General features: G+C 49.0%; 1 protein-coding gene across 4 annotated transcripts in view; it reads right to left on the bottom strand.

Moving 5' to 3' along the window:
- Positions 1-22564, bottom strand: part of CBFA2T2 (CBFA2/RUNX1 partner transcriptional co-repressor 2) — a 59995-nt gene that overhangs the window by 26888 nt on the left and 10543 nt on the right. The window contains exons 1-2 of one of the 4 annotated variants that reach the window (XM_050313473.1): positions 9445-9488; positions 8791-8842 (exon numbers count right to left, since the gene is read on the bottom strand). The exons of 2 other annotated variants lie outside the window; for them this stretch is intronic. The gene's annotated coding sequence lies outside the window, so the exon portion shown is untranslated. Of the gene's footprint in view, positions 1-8790; positions 8843-9444; positions 9489-10658; positions 11179-22564 lie in introns of those variants that run through there. One more of the 4 variants, XM_050313472.1, reaches the window with a different exon arrangement.

Here is a 22564-nt window from a genome sequence, read left to right as displayed (position 1 = left end):
TTAAGTCAGAAGCGTTAAAAAAACTATTTAAGATACATCCCTCTCAGAGCCCTCCATCCTCCAAAGCTCTGCTGGCTTGATGATTTGGTTCCCACCACTATAAATCAACCTTAAAAACCACCACTGACCTTGAAAAATACCCAGTACTGAGAAAACCCGGATTTCTCAAGAGCACCATGAATGCTGCTGAGCACGATGGGGATCTGGAGCTAATGAGGACCAGCAGATCTGGGGTCTATGGGTGAGGGTGTTCAGTGAGCAGAGAGTACTCAAAGGGAGTAATAGAGGAACTGGGATAAAAAAAGTCTCTGCATACAAGACCCAAAGCACCAGTGCCAGCAGCCCGAGCACCACTACCAGAAATTGTAAATAATGTCCACTAAAAAAAGCAAGGTCATCCCTTAAAAAAGTGAGAAAATCTCAAGACAGAAAACCACATTTAGTCCATAACAACCAGTGTGACCATAGAGAAGCACCCAAAACTATTAGAAAATACTAAATTAAGCTAGAAAAAAACCCCACTAAAACTGTTAAGCACAGAACAGGTACAAGTCCTGACCATCTGGAGAAGGAAGCATTCCAGAAGCTCCCAGGCAGAAGGGTCAGTTTAGATGAAAACAATGTTCATTTTTGCAAAAAGAAAACAAAAACTAAATCCAATGCAAAACAAATCGCTAACCAAGTTCTACCACAATCCCAAAATGAAGCAATCAAGGAGGGATACAGAAAAACATCCCCCTTGGGTCCCTGAAGTCATACCATTCGGTGTCTTTTCCAAATATAAAGCAGAGAAGTCTCCCTTCTCTGGATAGAGGCTGCAGAGCAGGAGCTCACTCACTGCCAGCCAGCTCCAAGGCTAAAGTTCCACCAGATTTTACCCAAAACCAGCCAACTTGTCCAGAAATCAAGGAGAAACGTGCAGAAGATTTGGGAAGTCTTTTCCGTCTCCATTATTTACAATTTCCTGCAAGTGCCAGAGGGGACCCCATCCACATCTGTCAGGGTCTGCAGGGAGGGGGCAGAGGATGGACCAGGCTCTGCTCGGGGATGCCCAGCAATGGCACGAGAGGAATGGGCAGGAATTGATGCCCAGGAAACTCCACCTGGACATGAGGAAGAACTTCTTGGCTGGGCAGTGACCCAGCACTGAACAGAGACCAGAGAGGGGTGGAGTCTCCTCACTGGGGATATTCCAGAACCACCTGGACACAATCCTGTGTTATGTGCTCTGGGATGACCCTGTTAGAGCAGGGAGGAAGGACCAGATGCCCCACTGTGGTCTCTTCCAACCTGACCCGTTCTGGGATTCTGTGACAAGTGTCCCTCACCCCACAGCCACGGTGGCTTTCCCACAGCAGCCCTGGCACTGTGCTGGCAGTGCTGCACACACCAACACCCATCTCACTGCCCTGTCAGCGCTCCTGAGGTAGCCAAGGCTCACTAATCACTCCACAACTCCCAGCAGCTCTGTGGAGAGCACACTTCATTCACTTGGGCGCTAAGTGCATTAACTGCTGCCCAGCTCATCGTCCCTGCCGATCGATGGCACACACAGGAGCTCTGCCAAGATGACAATTCTGCCTCGTAAAAACGCTCCTCACGCCACTGCACAAATTGCTCTTCCTCTTCTCCCCAAGCCTGACCCGCATGTGGAAAGTTTTCCAGCATCCCACAGGGCTGGAAGCACAGGAGGAAGACGTTTAGGGGTGGGTTCTGGAGGGGTGTAGGAGCCCGATGATGCAGATGGGCCTCTACTCACCTGTAGCACCACGAGCCAGCACAGACAGGACAGCTTTTAAAGCTCACTACTTAGAATTATCAGTTTGGGCTGGAAGGGACCTTAAAGCTCATCTCATTCCACCCCCCTGCCATGAGCAGGGACACCTTCCACTAGACCAGGTTGCTCCGAGCCCTGTCCAACCTGGCCTTGGACACTTTCAGGGATGGGGCAGCCACAGCTTCTTGGTCTGTTCAGTGAACAGCTCCAGCAGAAATGGACACACAGCAGCAACTGCCTGTGCTGTGCCTCCTTCCCCTCCCTCTCGTGGGCAGCAGAAGTGGAGATTTTCCATGGATAACCTCTGGAGATTCGGTGATGCACAGGGACTGCAGAGTGAAGGCTGGCTCAGCTGCTGCTGTGCTTGCTTTCAAACCATCCCACTGCAACACAGCACAGACAAGACTTTTCCAACTCAATCATTCTTAAGGCTGTCCTCAGCTAGTTACCAGTAACCTGCATTAACCTGCTCCCCATCACCTGGAGCACAGGGGAAAGACAAAAATTACATTAACCAAAAACCCAGGCCACCGAAATTGCAAGCCCAGGGAACAAAAAGCCCCAGCAAAGCCCCACGTTTGTCTGAAACTGCTGTCCTCCTCCTCTGGTCACAGCACAGCCTGTGACACAGTGCCTATAAATTTCCTGTAATGATGCAGCAGTGAGGCAGAGCCCCATCTGTGCTTGGGCACAGGTGAGACTTTTCACTATCATGTAAGTGCAGGCTGCCTTCCAATTACACTCACCAGCCCATTAGGCAAATTAGATTTGCATACGAGAGGATAACTAGAAAAATCAAGAAATAGACCCTGAAGGAAAATACATCCTATAAGCTACATGTCCCTGGGAAGATGTGGACAGTGAGTTTGCTGTTCAGCCCAGGACCACACTGGATGTTCGTGGTGTTCAGGCTTCTCTCAGTGCTGGCGTGGGTTTGGGGACAGACTCTCCACCACACAGAACTGAAGCCAGACAAAGACATCTGCGTTCCCTGCATCCCACCTCCCTAAAGAAGATGCCCATTTCTGCGGGGCTTTGCACCATTTGCAGGTTCTGCCTTGATAAGAGATTAAACTACTTCAGGCCCCAGAGAATTTAAATTGATTCCACCTGGGTTTCAATAATATACCACCAAATTACAGAATTATTTCCAGCACCTTAAGCAGGTCCACAGGCACACGGTACCCAGTGGTATGGGATTACACCGGTGTCCCATGTCACTGAGGACAGTCGTGTGGACTGAACAGTTCTGCTCAGGTGATCCTAAAGAATTAATCTGCCTGCACCTACTTTCTTTTCCTGGTGAGTGTATGCAAAACAGAGACAACCTAGCTCATCTCCTAGAATCCAGATGGCACTTGCAAACCTTGTCTGTGTATCAAATGTTGTTTTTTAGATCAAGTGTCCCTGGTTGACAACACAGAACTTCACGATGCTATCTTTAGAGAGGCTTCTCTGCAAAGAAACACCCTTTGAGCATACGTTACAGGAATATGCTAATGTGGTGTTTTCAGAGGACACAAATGGATCTGTTCCTGGGAGCTCAGACACCCCAGAACAAGCTGAGCCTGGCTGAAGATGAAGGGTCACCGAGCCCCTACAGGAAAGATGCATCAACAAGTTAAAAATCGCAGAGAAAGGTGAAGTTACGTCCTCGGAGAGGTACAGGATGAGTTCACAGCACGTCCACTCACACACAAGAATGCTGCTTACCAAAAAACCCAGCTAAGTGAGTGAGAGCAGCTCAAAACAGACAGCAAAATCTGAAACTTTCCATTCCTTGATTTCTCTTACAGGTTTAGAGACTCGCACCCTATTTCCTGTTCAGTTAAATGCAGGGGTCTGATAATAAACCAATGGTTTTCTTCCTCGAGGTCTTAATTTCCTCCTTCAGATTTCATGTGAAGATAAAAGCAGGCACATACAAAGCAACTTCTTTTCTTTAAAAATAGCCCAGTAATCAAGAACAAAACTATACAAAACTTTCAGTTTCACACGTCCCTGAGATGTTACCCTCAAAGAAAAAAATTAGTAGTAGTTCTTAAAAAAAACCCCACTACCCCCAAAAAACACTCACCCTGAGTTGTTTTCTATGCTCCTCAAATACAAGAACAAGAATCACTGCATGTGAAAAAGCACGAAAAAAAAGCCCTGACCTGTGCACACTCCCCACTAAGAAGCAAAACGACACTCCAAAAGCCAGGAAAAGACAAAGAAGGCTGCAGAAACAGGCTATGACACAGCTCAGCCCCGGGATCAGAAGGTGACACCAACAGCAGCGAGGTGGCAGAAATAACCCCTCGCGCTCGCTGCTGAAAAGAACATTTCAGAACAGTGACATCAGGTAAAGCAGCAGCTTTTGAAAAAAGAAAGTGATCCAGGAGGTAGCTCCTTCCATATTGCAGGCGCTCACAGTAAACACCATATGGCCTGTTAATTTAATTAGGGAGAAGAAACCCCCTAAGTTTGAGATTTGACTTTGAAGGGTTTAAACCAAGTCTGAGGGAAAAAAAAAATCGCTCGAGATATTCCATTAGGTTGCCTTGCTACCTCCATCCACCTTCTGACCCGATTTACCTGTGGCTCTCCCCACACCGCACAGCACCCCTAAGAACCAGATCTTTTTGAGAAGTCCCCTTCCAGATGTGCACAACCTTCACGGCTGCACCAGCACAGAAACCTCCCAGGAAGATCTGGGTGGTCCACGCTGGGCAGCCAAGCCAGGAGAGGTCTGTATAAGGAAGTATGTGCAGTAAATAAGACAAGTACTTCAGCTAAACACATCTTCTCCAGACAGCAACGAGAATTTTTATTCCAAATCCTCACAAACCAGGTTTGTTCCACCTGTAAAAGAGAGGATGGAGCTCATGGTGGAGGCCAACCTGGCAAATGCCAAAGGACCCATGCTGAGAGACAGTCTCAGGAAAAGTCCATTCCCCATCTGTATGTGAGTTTGCATTCACAACATAGAGGTCAGCCAACCCCAAAGACCTGAGCAAAGACTCACTTCAGTGCCTACTTCCAGACTAGCCAGAGGGACTCTGCCCAAAGGGGCTGCATTTGTTGAATAAAAAGTAATTTCCATTATGACTGTCTCTTCCATGTCTCATCTGAGGATAGATGAGCACATTTAGGATCATTTCTACCCAGAGGTTTGCTTTATGTGTGTCTGTAGCCCAAGAGGACATTGCAGCACCTCTGTCACACCAGAGTGCCCTGCCCAGGTCTCAGCATGTGCTGCCTGGGGCTGCCCAGTGCACCACTAGCAGGAACAAGCCAGATCCCATGCAAGTGGCTGCTGGGACACCCCCAAGAATGCAAAGACACAAACCCCACTGATTCCCTGTGGAACAGCCTCACAGGCTGCAACAGCTGAGGCTTACAGGGCTTTGATGGGCTTCACCTTCAGCAGCCTGCTGAGGCCCAGGCGGCAGCAGCCAACACTTCGGTCGTGTAGCTCCAAGGATCATCACCCCCCACAAGCTCCTCTGTCAGGAGCCACCAGAACAACTCTCATCGCCACACTCAAACTCATTTTGGGAGGCCCAGTGTCCCACGAGGGAAACCCAACCCTTCTCCACAGAGTCACACACTGTGGCCTTGCACAGGGCTTTGTCACCCAAGCTGTTTGGGCAGGAACACAGAGGGAAGCTCTGCCCGATGCCACTCTCCTCCATCCCTGCCTGGCACAAAGTAGGTCAGGACTGCGTGGGCTGGTCCCCATGTCATGGGACACGACCCACCTGTGTTCCTCACCGGAGATGCTCCGATCCTCTGCAGGGCAGGTTCATTTCCAAGTCCTAGGTAGGGCACCAAGAGATGCCTCCCTCTCTCCCTCCCTCCTCTTACCAACTGAATCACTTCTCACCTCAGGGCAAACCCAGGCTGCTCCATGGCACTCTGCCAGAGTACCCCAGAAAATATTTCGGGGTTTCATGGAACCTGCTGCCCTGCAGATAAATCACACCAGGAGAAAAATCACATCGTTCCTAGAATTTTGTAACCTCAGCTGGCACACAGTTTCTCTCTGGCTCCTCTCAACAGCTGACAACACTCGCAGATTAACAGCCCACTTGTTCAATGATTTCTTCCTTTTCTATCCCGATGAAGGCTGGGATCTGTGTGTCCCTTTAATAGGTGTGCCACAGCGACATACCAGCTTCCCATTTTCTAGTAAAAAAAACACAAGCCCAAATAACATCTAAAGCCCAGCAGACTTCTTCCTGCTAGCAAGGAAACCTCCTTTCAGGACACTGCAAAGATTTAATTTACTACCAATTGCTCTCTGGTTATTTTACATTTATGGGGTGGGGGCTGAAGAAAGGAAGAAAGCAGAGGGAGGGTGTAATTAGCTTTGCTTGTAAAATGTTCATCCCAGTTGTAACAGCAACTGGAGCCTATCGGGGGCTTAACAGATTTCAGGGTTTTGTTCCTTGCGAGAGCTGAAGTGTGTGCGTGGGGTGGTGGTGAGGGAATAAAAAAAAAAGGTGGGGAAATATTAAAAAAAAAAAATCAATAAGTGGATCCTACTTCTTGCCACAACCCCATATGGAAGTAATCAAGCACAAGGGTGGCAGCTGGGGCCAATAACAGTCACCTGCAGTTGAGGGACGTGGGGGCTTTCGGATGGGTTTTTAATGCTAATTTCCTGGAGGAACAATGCGGGAGCGGGCGCGGAGCGGCAGCCGAGGGCGGATGAATAGGGACCAGCGGGAACAATGGCTGCACCTGGCGCTGGGAGCAGCGGCTCCGAGCCGGCACGCGGCGGCAGCGCCCCGCACATCTGTTCCCGCACAATGCCCCGCTCCCCACCCCGACAGCATCCCGAGCCTCGCCGGCCCCGCACACGCTCACAGCCCGCCGGGCTGCAACAGGTTTGGGCTGTTCCGGGGCTGCAGCGTGGCCTTCCTCCTCCTCCTCCTCCTCCTCCCCTTGCTCAGTGAGGGTTATCAGTGCTTTTGGGGCTTTCCCGTTTGGGTGGCAGAGATGGTTACGCAGCATCCCGCCGGCAGGTTGTGGCATCCTGTTGCTGCAAGGAAAACCGACTCCCGGTTTTGTTGTTTCTGCAGGACCCGGGGAGTAAACCAAGCAAGCAGCACATCTGCAAAAGTCTTGGTTCTTCTCCGTGGTCTTCTGGCCACCTGTGACTGTCCCCCTCCCACAGCACAAGTCCTGCTGGGGCCACGAGAGATGGGAGTCCTGCGGGCCGGGAGCACGCCGAGGAAATTCAATACACGCTATTCTAAAACCTTAAGCTTGGCTTATAAAAATGCCAGTGCCCAGCCCAATAAAAGGCATGATAGTTACACTTTAAAATGCTTTGAAACCTCTGAAATCGCTATTGTCCTGTCGGACATAAGCTGCTGACACACAAAGCGGTGCTAAGGTCAAGGTCCTGCCTCAGAAAATTGCTTGCAGACCCAGGCACTGAACCCAAGCCTCTCCATGCCGCACTTTAACTGTGGGATCATCGCTCACCAGCTCTTCCTGGCTGCTGCTCCTGCTCTAAACAAAGGTTTTTCCAGCCCTTCCCTGAATGCTGCATGAATTAAGACAGTCTCCATCATAAAAATAAAAGTTGAACAGGCTCCCAGAGACCTGCAGTGACGCTGCCCCCAGGGACTGCTCTGGAGTGTCTGTCGAAACACATTTCATACCTAGCTCCTAAGAAGCAATCAGATATGGAAATACTCTCTAAATAAAGGCAAGCTTATAATCCAGCCCAGAACAAGTATGGATAAGACAGCTTTTATAATGGGGAAAAAACCCAAGAGGCAACAGATTACGACCATCTCCTGCTCAGATGTAAGAACTAACCAGCATTGCCTTAAATCTGCTGCATATGCCCAAGTCTTCAAATTACTGTGTTCAGCTCCCCAGCTACACTACAAACATCACATATACCCATCAAACAAATCTTGTGTTTTTTTGTCCAAACCTTGAAAAAAACAGAGCTGGAAAAAACAAGAGGCCACCTGGCTCACCCATCCCACCCCATCCCATCCCATCACCATGGGAGAGCGCTGCCTCCCGCTAAATGCTGCTGGAGGTTGCTGCGTTTATGGGTCAATTTGAGGACCAAAGAGCTGCTTGCCTTGAAGTCTCAGTCAAACTGCACAAACCTGTCAAACCAGTGATAACCTCAACAGGCCAAAAATCTACCACGGGGGCAACACGTGACAAAAGCTCTGTAAAGCAGCAGTAAAACAATTTGGGACTTGCAGTTGGCAGGACGGATGAGGCAACGTTAAGAGAAACCCTGCTCTCACCGGGACACTGCTGCTGTAAGACCAAGAGGAATGAAACAAAAGGAAAGCCAAACCCAAGGGCCTGACCCAGGGTTCACGTGAGAAAAGCTCCCTTCGTTTCAGCTCCGGCGGGTTTGAACAAGCCTCTGCAACACCAGCAGATGCAAGTTGCAAAAATAGCAGCATCTTGGAAGTAAGCAGGGGCTGTGGCTCCAGTCCCTGGGCAGAGCAGAGCCCGACTTGGCAGCACAGGTTTGGCCTTTTCACCATTAAATGGAGTTTCTGCTCTTTTCCTTGGGGCATTCCCTGCGTAATAGAGTTCTCAGATTAATGATTTATTCTCCCTGCCTTTAGCAATTCTGCTCCTTCCTCAAACCTTTCAAATCCTTCCCTTGGCTTAACTGCACTTTCCTGTTAGCAGTATTTGCTCAAACCACCTTTGCTTTACCCCTTTGCCCTTGTTTCTTACACTGGAGTTTCTTAGTTTTGCATTATTTGTGTGTTTCTCTAACTGCTGGATGTGCTGGGGTAGGGCTCCCTGGCTGAGGAGGACACACAGTCCTCCCAGGTGAAGCCTAGGTAGTTCCAAAAATCAGACTAAACATCTTTTCCACATTAATAGTGAAAATCATGCAATCCAGCAGACAACTGTGAAACAACAAGGTGCCCTCACTTGGATGTCCTACACCATTTCTATAAAATTATTACGACTGGCCACCAAGTTTCAAGCCACTCTCTTTCCCAAAATACAATCACCTCTCCCACCTAAGCACTTGGCTCTTCAGGCACCCCAAATCCTTTCCGAAAATGAAGGAACCTGAGAAAAAAAAAAAAAAAACAAACCCAAAGTTTCCTGCAGGGTTTGAGCAAGACTTCAGCAAATTAGTTGTTTAATGGCCAACCGTGCTGCCCTGATGCCGGCGAAACTTCCGTTTGTTTAATCAGAGCCCTGCAAGGAGACCACAGGAGCAGATGCTCCAACACACTGCACTGCCTTCACAAATTCGGGCAGTCTCCAGGAGAGCTGCAGCAGAGGAGCACAGCCCTTTGCATTTAGGTATCATCACACTCTGTAGGGCTTTGCTGGACACTTTTTGAGTTTCTACCTCCTTTGTGCGGGTGCGCTTTGAGACGCTGAAGTTGCAGAGCGCTGGGCAGCACATGGTCCTTCTGCCTCCTCTCTGGGGACAGCAAGGGGGACACAGGAGGTGACTGTTGTGTCTGCAGAAGCAGATTAATATATATATATATGTAATTTTTAAAGCCTATATCCAAATGCTTGCATGCTGCGGGAGGAGGAAAACACTCAGGTGGCCCACAGAGCAGCCAAGCACAGAGCTGCAGCCCATGCACCCAGCCAGGGAGCGTGGCCAGGCTCTCCCCTGGGAAACCCTGTCACCTGGCACGCTTAAAACTAACCTGGGCAAAGCAACACCTAAGGGAATCATCCTGCACCAGACAGCCTAGCAAATATTCTCTCTTCTTCCAGCCTGACAGCAAGCGATGCTCAGGCACATTTCACCACCCCAAACTTTGAGTGCTGATTTTGCTGCATCTCCCGTGGCTGGGCAGGATTCCTCCAGCACATAAAAGGGACTGTGAGTATTGTTGTACGGGAGCTGAGTGCTGCAGGAGGGAGAAAAAGCTGGTAATATTTTGCGGAGCACGCCCTGGGGCAGCAGCTCAGCAAACATGGAACAGAAGTATCTTTACAACAACCTACACGGAGGGTTGGAGGAGCAATTTCAACTGCTGAACCTTCCCAAAAGGGCAGGTTTAAACTAAATATACAGGATCCAGGCAGGATTACAATGGAAAAACAGAAAATACAGCAGTCTGCAGCCCAACAGTGAAAATATACAGGGGGAGGTCTGTTCTGGTATCACAAAATTGATCCGGGAGATTTAGATGCTGGGAGCATCAGTTGCTGCTCAAGGAGCGCAAAGACAAAAAGGGAGCAGCCTCCGCCACAATGCAGAGAAGCCCTGAAAACACGGGGAAAATTAAGGAAATTTGGGAGCCAATGGAAGAAATCCACCTCTGCAGATTTACCCCCCTCCCCTTTCCCAGCTTCAATACCAGCATGCAGAAACCAGAGTAAGGCTGGGCACAGCAAAAAAAAAAAAAAAAAAAAAAAACCCAAAAAACACGTTCTGCTAAAACACACAAAACCCTTTCTGCTTTGCCATTTCCCCAGAAAACGCTGAATCCCAGCCCTCTGCTCACAGAGGGAAGACTGGGGGGGGTAGAAAAAAAAAAATAATAACCATTCCATAGCAACACGGAACAAGCTGTACCGCAGCTCTCCTCAGAGAGAGTTTAGTGTTTTTTCAGCTGCAGAATCCTTGCTTGCAGCCACTCGGCTATTGAAGTTTTTCCCCAGCACAGCCACTGCAGAGGAGCGAGGCAGGCAAAGCGCTGCGGCCGCCGCCGCTCCCATCCTCTCCCTCTACCTGCTCCCAAGGCTGAGGGTCTCCCCAGCCCGCCGGCAAAAACACACGTCGCTCCTCAAACCTTCCTGGCGGCACAACGGCGGAGCATCCCCCTTCCACCCCCCCAGCATCCCCCGCTGCCCCCCGGATAAGCTGAGCCTAACCCAGAGCTGTTTAAAAATAAACCCGGCTATCGCTTACCCCGACCGGCGAGGTTGCAAGGATCCAGCTGCTGTTGAATTCACCTAGTTTCTTTGAAATAGAAAGAAAAGCGCTCTTCCTCCTCCTCCTCCGCTCGTGATCTTCGAGCGCAGCCGGAGCCCAGCCTGCCTTCTCCTTTCATTAGCTGGACATGTGTCAGGTCCCGCACATCTGCGATTTCTCACTGCCTGGAGCCGCCTGTCCGATTCCAGGGAAACACAGATGGATCCCAGATGGGAAGGTCCTGCCAAACAGACCAGCTCTCTCCACCTTGCCAGAATACCCAGCTTAGAGGCACACACCCTCGGCTCCCTGCCTGCTCCCTGCCTGTGCCGCGCTGCTGCCAGGCTGCTCGCCAGCTGATGTCACCAGGCACACACCTACCAGCGCCTCGCAGCCCGCCTGACATTAACTTGTTAAATACACGTAATTTGTTTATGGCCGGCAGTAACAGCGAGACAGCGGCGGGAGGGAAAGAGGCTTCGCCGGCCAACACGGGCGCTGCCACCCTCTCCCCAAAAATCAGCTCTGCCTTCTGCAGCGCCGGGGGTGCATCTCCCGTCCAGCCCCCGCTTTTGAAATCTGGGTAAGCCGCTGGGTAAACCGGAGGATTAATTTTCTGAAGGTTTCCCCGCGCACGTAAATCCTCGCTGTAAACTTCCCCCCCTCCCCTTCCCATCCCCAAACAAGCCCAGCGCCAGAGTTTGCAGCGCTGGAAAGCTGGCATGTGTTAGCAATTAGAAGCAACAACAAGATAACAAGATACTGATGTTGCAAGGGTACCAAACGCAGACTGGAAAATTCAAAGGAAGGGCAATTAAATGTGTAACATATTACCGGGATCGAAGAGGAAGTGTTAAAGGAAAATGTAATTCCAAAATGTTTTATACGGGGAGTGAACTCCACCGGGACCTGAGAGCAGCGAGGGAGGCTCTGGGCAGGAACCCACCGGACACAGCCACATTTGAACATTTCCCCCTCCCATTAACGCACAGAAGTGGCGGCTCTGCCATCCACAAACCTCCCGGTAATCCTGAATAGCCGCTCCCCGAGGTGTGGTGTGAACAACAGATATTAACTGGAGGCCCCTGACTAATCCCATCAGCCCAGCACCATTCACCGGGCGCTGGGCAAACACGCATTTACACAACAGCATTCCTGGCCACGCAGATGGGCGTCCCTGGCTGCCGGCTGTCCTGTCCCGAGAAGGGCCATCCACCCCTCCAGCTCCTGCCCAGAAACCATCCTCCTCCCAGCTCCCACAAAACCACCCCAGGAGGAGAAGCTACACTTGCGTTTTGCTTGCAGACCGTGCACAGACACATTTTAAGATCTCGGCAGGGATCCACCGCTCCAGTCCATACAGCTGAGCAGGTTCAGGTCTTGATATCCTTCCCAAATCTTTGCAGGCCACACCACCTCTCCCTCCAGCTACTTGTCTGAGAACCAGGGACCTCTGTCCTTTCCCTCTGTCCTTTCCCAGGGCAGCCAACTAAGAGCCCAAGCTGAGGGATGCTGAGTTTTCAGAAGTCCAGAAATCACACATGCCAAACTCTCCATAGTTGGTTGTAGGCATGACGGGATATTTACTCATTCACAGACAGAAAATTCTTCTTTTTATGAAATTCCCAGTGCTCTGGCAGGCTACTACTAACTCCCAAGCCAAGTCCATAAACCTTCTAGAGGTACTGCCCCCCCCACATCCCACCTAACCCTTCACCCCCTACTTCTCTGCTGCTTATTCCTAATTAGTTTAAGGTACCTCTGCTTCCCTTTGGGAGGGGAAAAGGCTGTAAAGGGAGAAAAGTGCTTTAAAGGAAGTATTAAAAAGCATTCTGCGAGCAGGCACAGCATGTGTTCGTGAACACAGGGGCCACGATCTCCTGCAAAGGACAGGCCTCCCACTACAGGATGCTGGATGATAACTTGAGGAGCATTTTGGAAGGGACTCGGGTCTGCTGTAGGAACACATGAAGCTGCTGATTCCTTGCCTGGCTGCAGGCAGAGGGGGCACAGGTTTACAGCAACTCTCCCACCTACAAACTTAAACCCAAGAGCAGCAATTTCACATGCTTCAGGTAAAAAAAAAAAAAAAAAAAAAAAGAAAGTGAATCACATTCAAGGATCAGCACATGGATACCTGGAGCATCCCACGAGGTGAAGCTCAGGCAGCAAAGTGGGTTGGGAACAGGCACCCACTTCTTCCTGCACCTCAGTCCCTGCTGGTGGGGCTGCTGGCAAGCATGTCAATAAAACACTTAACTTCAGAAAGTTCAGCTCGCTGGGGCTTCTGACACTTCTGATGGAGGTTGCGCAAAATTACTGAAGCTCTCAATATTTCATAAGCTGAGATGGAAAAATCATCTCTAAATTACACAGACAATGAAGGGAGACACAACCCAAAGCAGCTCCACCAGCACCAGAACTAATAAAGTTATTTTCCTATGGAACTTGCATCTCATGACCGGCTCCCCGGCGCCTCGCACTGTGAGGTCCCCAACAGGAGCCCTCCCTGGCCGGGGTCGTGCCGACAGCACGGGCTCTTATGTGGATCCTCTGATGTCTTATAAGAAGCAAGCTCATGTTGCAGCATTGTCCCCAGCAGAGATGGTCCCAGGCAGATGGATGCAGCCCTGTGCTCAAGGCATTAAGCATTCAGCATCAGACACTGCTGTGCCCTGTCCATCCCTGTCCCAGCGTCCCCAAACCAGCCTGAAACCAGCCAGGGAATTCAAAGCTGACTTTGGTCTGAGTGAGACAGAGGGGTGAATGCTGCATGGCAAACAGAAGACGCTCAAGAGATGCAGCCTGGGAGCTGGTAGGTCCCTGGGTCAAAGTCACCACAGAACGCCACCTCAGAAGGTACATGGGACAGCCTGAGGCCTGGGGGCTTTATGTGAGAAAGGTAACTAGCACCAGGTGATCTCTCAACTTCTTTTTCAATCGTATTTTAACTTAAGGACCTGAACAGCTTGTAACGCTTCACTTGACACAAACAAAAGCTGTCCCCAACTATGACAACTGGCTCCTTAACCATCCTTTGTCAACCCATGGTCACATAAACATTTTCCCTATTTTTACAACCTAAAGTAGTTTGAAATGTCAAAAACTCACACCATTCCAAGTACTTTAGGTACAGTTACAGTACAGACTTTATGAAAATGGTTCACACTCTTTGCCATGGTGCCCACAGCCCAATGTCAACCAAAAATCCCACCTCCTCAGGGGAATACATCCCCACTTCTGGCTAGAGAGGCAGGAATATGCCTGACCTCAATGGCTCAGAGCGAGGAAGATGCACGTGTGGGTTTGGTCCCTCGAGACATAAAACATAAAAACTAAAGGTGGGGTCACCAGGGTGCTCTGAGCAGAAGCCATCGCAAAACCTCCTTTGAAAGGCTCGTGGATTGTGTTTTACACATGACCCATGTGCCTCAGCTCATCCAAAACATGAGCCATCCCTCCAGTGAGACAGATCCATGGATCCACAGGCAGGCACACCACTGCCAACTGATCTCTCCAGCAACACCAACACGGCAGCTCCTGTTTCTTCAAAGAGAGCCAGGAGAAAGCATCCCAGAAACCATGTCCTGCTCAGCCACCACCTTTACAAACAGAGCAGGGGGAAGCAGAGGAAACTCACTAAGAGAAGACAGTGAGACACAGAGTCACAGAATGGTTTGGGTTGGAGGGGACCTTCAAGCTCGTCCAGTTACATCCCCCTGCCCATGGCCTTGAAAACTTCCAGGAATGGAGACTCCACTTATCTACTGACCCCAAGCAGCACCTCACTGTAACCAAAAGGCTTCTCCTGCTCCCCAAATACGCATTAAACCAGTTTGGTAGCCCAGACATCACCAGCACAGGGGAAGGAAGCAGGACTGCAGGCAGCAAGGGGGAAACTGCTTTCCCTGGTTCTCCATGCTAATCTGCTTCTGCTTTCTTCTCCTGGGAATGTTCCATGGAAAGAACGATGCAAACAAAGTTTGAACACTGGGAGCTATTGATACCTGCTGCTCAGTGTGGTTTCTGAGGAAAGCGAGGAAATCTGAAGAATTTTTCCAGTTTCCAGTGGAATTTTTATGCCTATCACAGCCCATGGCCACAGCAAGCACAAAGAGACCCAAACTGCTTCTGATTTCTCTGCTATTCCACACATATTTCGTGATGTGCCTCGGCTTTATTTTCTGCCTGCTGTGTTCTTGCCTCGGAAAGAAGCTTCACTTGAAATCACGGCAACCCTGGAAAGCCTCGGCCTTTTCAAGCTGACCACTTTCCATCGCACAGGAAAATAAATCCAAATGCGCCGAGGCAGCCAAAGCCATTTATCAGGCTAAGTAGGAACCATAAATTCATGCTAACTGGAATCTGATGGAAACCAATTGGGATCCTCCTACTCCTCCAGGCTCAGGTCTGGCAGGAAAGTCAAACATTTTATTGCCTTCTTTATGCCTTACAAGTCAGAGGAGCCAAGAAGGGACTGCTCGCTTTGAAGGGATGCTGGTGGGGTTGCAGGGGAGACTGGCTGACCTGAGTTCAAAAACATGAAACCCCCCCCAAAACAGAGATTAGACCTCTCCATCCTTGGAGAATTTATCACATTTAACAAACATCCTCTTTTCAATAGATCCATTATTTGAATTAGTACATGGCAGATTACGTTAACAAGCTTAATTTGCCACAGAATCATAGAACGGTTTGGGTTGGAAGAGACCTTGAAACTCATCTCATTCCACCCCCTGCCACAGGCAGGGACTCCTTCCACTATCCCAGGTTGCTCCAAATGCCATCCAAGCCTCAACATCCTCACAGGGAAGAATTTCTTCCCAATATCCCATCTAACCCTGCCCCCTGGCAGTTTAAAGCCATTCCCCCTTGTCCTGTCACTCCAGGCCTTAGACCAAAGCTCCTCTCCAGCTCTCTTGGAGCCCCTTTAGGCACTGGAAGGGGCTCCAAAGTCTCCCTGGAGCCTTTTCTTCACCAGGCTGAACGCCCCCAGCTCTCTTAGCCTGTCTCCAGAGCAGAGAGGCTCCATCCCTCAAGGAAATATAATTATATTGCCTCCTTCAGGAGTGAACATAAGCAGTGTTTGGCTTTTGTGCCATTTCAATACTGCCCAGAGAAGGGAAAAAACATATTAAAAGTTGGTCTTAACTAAGCTGGCAGAATTTAACATCCAGAACAACTACAAACAGACACTGAAAAAACAAACAAAAAAACCCAAACAACAAAAAACCAAAACCAAAACCCAGGGCAACAATGGTGCAACAAGGAACTAAGCACAACTTAAGGAAGTTACTGAAATTTTACTTCTGGACACCCATCAAGGGTGGGGGGACACATGTCACCTAAGCAGGCTCTGCCTTATTCCTGTGACCATAATGTAAAGAAAAAGCAGGCAGTTAACTGACATCCTGTCTAAAAACATCCCCCCCCAAACAACAAACCAGTTCTTAAATCTAACACCCTTGCTCTGATTAGAAATTCAAGCTTCTGTAGCTGTCACGGGTATTTAAACCAAACACAGAAATATGGAAAAAATGAGTAATCCTATTTGGAGGGAGTAAAATCCAGCCTGCAGAGGATTAATTCTAGTCCAACAGCTCTGCAGCCTGACAGTATTTTCCAGATCAATAGCAGTGCCATTTGATTACAGAGATTTGTTAAAATACACACATCCACTCCCCTCCAATTGTCATTTCAGTGATGCTCATCCCAGCACCCCAGTCAGGATCATTCCTGGCACGGGAAGCTGTGCTGATGGAGCTCCCCTGCAGCTCCCAGGCACCTCTCTACAATTTTGGAAAACCCAATTACCTGCCTAGATCTGACACTTTTGCCCAAGCCCATGCAGGGCCATCCCCTTTAGCATGTGTTTATGGTGCAGACAAGCTGTGGAAGCAGAAATCCTCCCTCTTTGCAGGTGAGAAAATGGGCCTCCAGAGCTGTGTCCTAGATCAGACACCCTACTTCGGGCTCCAAGTACTCCCCACCGCCTCCCATATGGAAGATATTTAACAATTAAGAAAGCACAGCTTAAAGCTCATCAAAGCAGGACTCTTCAGCTGAACTTGTGTTCTGGGCCTTGTCCCAGAAAGGACAATCAAAATCTGAGCAAGAAAATGCATGTGATGGATCCCAAGCCCTTTCCCGACGGCAGGGTCATCATGCACCCAGTCTGCTTCCAGCACTTCCCTCCATCAGTGGTTTCCCTGCTACAGCCTCTGGCTTTTCCCAAGAATGGCTTTTCCTTCTTTATCTTGGGCTCCTTTAACAGAAGCCTTTTTCCCAATTTCACCCCAAGTTTCCCTCCCCTCCAGTCCCTGAGACTGCTCATCTATGAGGGCTGCTGGGGCTCTGCTCCTTGCCTGGTCCTGGAAGATGGTACCTCCCCACCACGCAGCCACCAAAGGAGGGGGCTTTTCTCATTAATTATTTGTCACTAACCTCGATTAAAAATATCCCAGTTTCTTACCCAAACCACAGCCTGCCCATAAGTCGCTTCAAAAAATAAAATCCTCAGCTGTTTTGTTCATTAAACCCAGTAAAACCACCAGCCCAGGATTTTTAAGGAGCGCTTCCCAGCAGCATCCCAGTTGGTTGGCTTTGCAGTCTAGCACCGAGCAGGGTTCCCTTCCTTCCAGCCTCAAAGAGCCACAAAAAACTCCACAATTTAAAACGTGCTTTTTTAGCGGTTTTTTTTGGGTGTGTTGTTTGTTTGTTTTTTAATTAATTAATTTTTTTAGCCATTTCTCTTTGCGCAGCCCACCCTTGCCGGCTCCCTCTCCTGCTCTTTCCGCTGACCCTTTAGACCTAACGCTGGGTTTGGGAAAGGGGGAAAAAAAAAAGGAAAAAAGAAGCTTAAAAAAAAAAAAAAAAAAAAAAAAAAAAAAAGAAACAACCCAGCACAGCCCTTTGCGCCTGGCCCGGCATTCCAGCGCTCCGCTGCCGGCTCCACCAAGTCTGATTTAGTAGCACTGCTGGGAGCTATTAGTTTACGAAAGAACCAGCACGCCCACCCAGGCACAGGCGGCTGCGAGAGGCTCCCCTTACACCGCTGCCATGTGCCTCCCATCCCGCCCGGGGCTCTCGGAAAGGCTGTGGTTTGGCTCGGGGCAGGGAGCCAGGGAGAAGCCAGCCGGGCGAGGGGAGCGCAGAGGTCAGGAGGAGAGGGCTGGATATCATCCACGTCCCGGCGCTGCCGCGGGAGAAACGATTCATTAATGGGATGCTTATTAAGAGAGCTCAGCCTCCATCCAGACCTTCCTTTTATCCTGACCGTTGCTGCTCCTCGTTTCCCATGGTCTGGGTAACCACTTCTTCCCTTTAATCTCTTTTCTAATCTCTTTTTTTTCACCTTATTTTTGCTTCCTTTCTCCGCTCTCTCCTCCCACCATCTCCCAGCCTCTCACCTGCCTCCATCCCTTCCCCCAACAGCACGGAGATTCCCCAGCATTCCCAATCCCGAAGATCAGCACACTCATCCCGACAACTGTACGGCCACAGCACGTGCCGAGCAAGCTCAGCCACCTGCCCAGGTGTCTGCCACCTGTCCTTGCCACCTACCCAGAAATAAAGCACACCTCAGCCTCCCAAAAACCACACAGCCTGGTCTCCCAATAGCTGCCAGCTCATTATCCCAAAATGCCTGGTTTGGATGCAGGAGAGAGTCAACTCCCCAAAACTGAAGATCAGCTCTGCGGTGGGAGAGGCAGGAGGGGGAAAGGAAAAGAGAAAACAAGCAGTGGAGCAACATTTTGGAATCATCAGGGGTTTTGAGATTCTCCAACTGGTTTTTATTAGGATTGCATCCATATTTAGGTGCCTAAAGGGGAAAAAAAATAAAGGGAAGGACTCATTTCCAGAGGTGCAGAGCAACCAGCAGGTTTCCTCACGTGCCTCTGGAGTGCTTGGATGCAGCTCAAGGAGGAGCAGACACAGTGAATGAGGACCTGAAATTTTATTACCTTCCTCTCCTGACGGAAGCAGAGCCTATTTGCAGATTTACAGCTCGTGTTAACGGGAAATTCACGTTTACAAGTTTCCTGGAAAAAAAGGCAGCATTCCTGTCCTACTCGATAGCTCGGTGGGGACACTGCACTGACTCCCAGGGGAATTCTCAGATGGGTATGTGAGGCAGGAACGAGTTTGAGCCATGTAAAACATCCAGAAAAAAAGATAAAGCTATGAAAAAAAAAAATAAAAATTGAAGACCAGAAAGAAAACGGTAATTCAGCAATTTGGTGGAAAATACATAGCAAGGCAGCACAGCCGTGTCTGGAAAAACACTTCTGCAGCATCTGGGATTCACACTTCAAAGAAGCAAAGGAATTTTAAGAGGATGAAAAGCCATATTCCGGCTAACATGAATTTTTCTCCTCTGGTCCAACTCTCTTGTCATTCCCATTACACTGTTCCTCCAAGAGTCACAGCCAAGCTCAGCCCACGATCCCACTGGGGTGGGCTCTTCCCTCTCAACAAGGGCACACAAGGGATCATAATGGTGTCTGGTGCTGCTGGAAGCACCAGGACCTGCAGGATCCACCAGGATCCATCCTTCCCCTGGGACTCAGCACCAGATCAAGCTGAGGACACCATTTACTGCCTTCAGCAAGCAGGAGCCTGCCATAACAGCCCTATCCTGTGAAACTTGGACTTAAAAATCTTTTCCTTCCATATGGCTATTAAAAAACCCACCAAAACCAAACACAAAATCCCAATATTCTTTCCAGAATTACACAAAACAAGAAGACATCAGGACAGCCAAAGGTCAAGCAGCCAGTGCTCTACCAGGATGTCAAAGACCAGACTCAAATCAGTAAATATTTATTTAGGCCATGCTGTATAATTTAGTAAAGACAAATATGGAGCACCTAAGGGTCGTTTCTGATCTCCTGAGAACATACTGGTCCCAAGGAAAGTCTTGACAAATGGACATTTTCCAAGAGAAGAACGATTCAATTGCAAGACCCTTCTGAAACAAACTTATTTAACCAAACATAACAGGTACATAACAGAAAATCAGGTCTCAAAAAAACCACAGCCACCTTCCCCTGAAACAGCTGAACAAGACCAGGCTGACAGAGCACTCAACCCACCCAGCCTTACAACCTCTCTGGAAGCTCAAATAGAAGATTTTGCAATAACATTTACTGAGAGTATCACATCAAAGAAGTCAGGTATCTCCTACCCCACACACTGGTTGTACGTGTTCAGACAACTTCAAGAGCCAGAAGAAGCCAAACACCTGTATGTTGAAGTTAATTAACATACACAGAGAGAGAGAAACCAAACCTCAGATTTACTAAACTTGAAACTTCAAAAGTCATCAAAATGTTGATTTTCTACACCTTAAGTTATTAAAAAAATTCTCAGGGGGAAGAACAAGAAAGAAACATCTTAATTTAAGAAAACAATAATTAAAAAAACAGAAGAAGGAGATGAAAAAGAGAGATCCACCAGCAAAGCTTCTCCAAAGTAGGGTAGGAGTTGATGGCAGGGGCGGTTAAACAGCAGCGTTCTGGAGAGAGCTGATTTGATTTGGCTGTTGCTACTGAGAAAAAAAAAAAGAACCAAAAAACTAAAACAGCTTGAGCATACATCTACTTCCTCTTCATTTCATTAATTCTACCCAGAGCCGTGGCTGAGGTGAAGCCAAGTTTATTGCCTGTGATCCTGCTTTGGGAGTGTCCTCTGCCCAGGTGAACGAGCACCTCCAGGGCTGCTCTTTAACTTTTCCCAGCTGTGTTTTGCTGAACGGCTCCACCTGCTCCTGCAGATGGAGCAGCTGCAGTTAAAGGCAAACACCTGGCCGGGCACAGCCCTGCCCTGTGCTGCAGGGGGAGATCAGAGTTACAGCAGCTCCTGCCCTACTTAAGGCCCTATCGGTATTTAGGTTGTAAATGCTGGGTTTGTGGTTAATGATCTGCCTGCTTTGAGCCCTTAAATGCTCAGCTTGGGAACCTGACAAGCTCAGCTGGGCAGCTTTTCCACAAAAACGAGCCCCTGAAGGTGTGGAAGATGAGTGACAGACCCACCACGGGTCCTACTCAGGGCAGACCACCATCAGGTTGTACACCTACAGCCAGCTGCACCCCTCACACAACAGCTCTGGGTGGCACCAACCCAACCAGCAGCACAGCTGCAGCGGTGCCCAGGCATCCTGAAGGGTTCCAGGCTGGCAGGATGCTCCAGTGGGGACAGGGGAAGGAAGAGCATCCTGCTGTTCACTGCTGACGTCCAACCCGATGCTCCAAGCTACAGCGTGAGCACTTGGGATTTTACTTCTCTAGAAAAACAGATGACAAACACTTATCCTGTAGGGAATGTCATTATCAGCAGAGCAAGTGAAGCACTAAATCTGTTTTTTGAGAGATTCTTGCAGCAACATGTCAAATAACACCTCTCTTCAGGTTAAAACCACAGTCTGGGCAGGCTTCTAGTCCAACACTTCATTCTTCCAGGAGACTCCCCAGCACGAAGCAGCAGTGCAATACATCTAAAAGGTTAGCAGTGCTGCTTCAGCATTTCTCTGCACCATTTTCCAGCAGGTCCTTGGTCAACAATGGCAATATTTATATTAGGAACACAGAAGTACCTAACTATGTGTCTACAGGCTGTAGAGGCAGATAGTGCACTTAAAAAGAACCCCAAACCCACTTCCCAATAGGATCCAAAAAAACTCCAAACCCACTTCCCAATAGGATCCAAAAAAACCCCAAACCCACTTCCCAATAGGCTCCCAATAGTCCAAACTACAGCATCAGCTGAAGAAGCTACTTGTTACATAGCAGTGATTTTTAGATGACTTGAACTGAATTCAGCCTTGTAGGAAGAAAATCCATGAGCTGTGCTCAAGGCCAGGCTGGACTGGGCTCTGAGCAACGTGGTCTAGTAGAAGGAATGGGATGAGTTTTAAGATCCTTTCCAACCCAAACCCTTCTGGAAAAAAAGAGATAATTTGAGGGTTAAATTAGATCTTGCAAAGCCAAGCTGACAGGAATTAGTTCCAGAAAGGAACTGCAGGGTCAACTTCTATTGGCTATGGAAGATCCATATGCAAATTGAAAGGTTTTCCTGCCTGTTGGTTTCGGCACGTGGAAAAGCTGCAAGTTCACTCCCTAAGGTTCACAGCAACGACAGAGGCTGTTAAATGCCAGGACAAGTCCTGGAGATGGGATGTTTGAATGGTAGGAAGTGCTGGAGTGCAGCCTGCCACAATTCTTCCGTGTGTTCAGGAGTCAAGTCAAATCAAGCAGACATTTGTAAAAGCTCCTCTTGGGTCCCTTTTCCAAACACCTGCATCCCTGTGTCTCCTGGGTGCTCAGCACATCTCTGCAGGCAGGAAAAGTTCATTATCAAAGTGGAGTGTGGCTGTTTTCTTCACCCATGCAGAACAGCTAATCCCAAAGGATAATCCTGCTTTAATGAAGAAACTATGGGAATTTTGCTAGAGCATATAAATTTTATAAAAGCCCTACTACAACATTCCTTAGTCTCTGGGACTGGATGAGCAACCTCTGAAATGAATTTTGCATGTGCCTGTCTCAAGCTGTGGAAGGTTAACACGTGGCAGGGAGAGCAAACTGCTCTCTCTTGTTTGCAAGACACCACAAAATCTGTAACAGCACTGGAGACAAGCTTCCCATTCCTCCAGACATCTGCATGCCACCCTTCCAGCAAAGTGCCTCATCCTCTGCCTGCTGGAGGAGCCAGAGGACATCACAGTCTCCAGCTCATCCAGCTCCATCTCCCCAGCTCACAGCACACTTCCCAAAATGGGAATGGCCATGATAGGGCTGACCTGCCCCCAGCTGGATCAAAAGCTCCAGCTGATTTCATACAGCCCAATGAAGAGCTGGGAGATGGCAGGAACTGAGTCAAAGCCAATGTGGGTTGGAGTGCAG

Source organism: Myiozetetes cayanensis, unplaced genomic scaffold (genome assembly GCF_022539395.1).
Source record: "Myiozetetes cayanensis isolate MyiCay16 unplaced genomic scaffold, myiCay2020 scf19, whole genome shotgun sequence".
Classification (NCBI taxonomy): Eukaryota; Metazoa; Chordata; class Aves; order Passeriformes; family Tyrannidae; genus Myiozetetes; species Myiozetetes cayanensis.
Note: the sequence above shows the minus strand (reverse complement) of the source record. Positions and strands in the feature narration are given on the sequence as shown.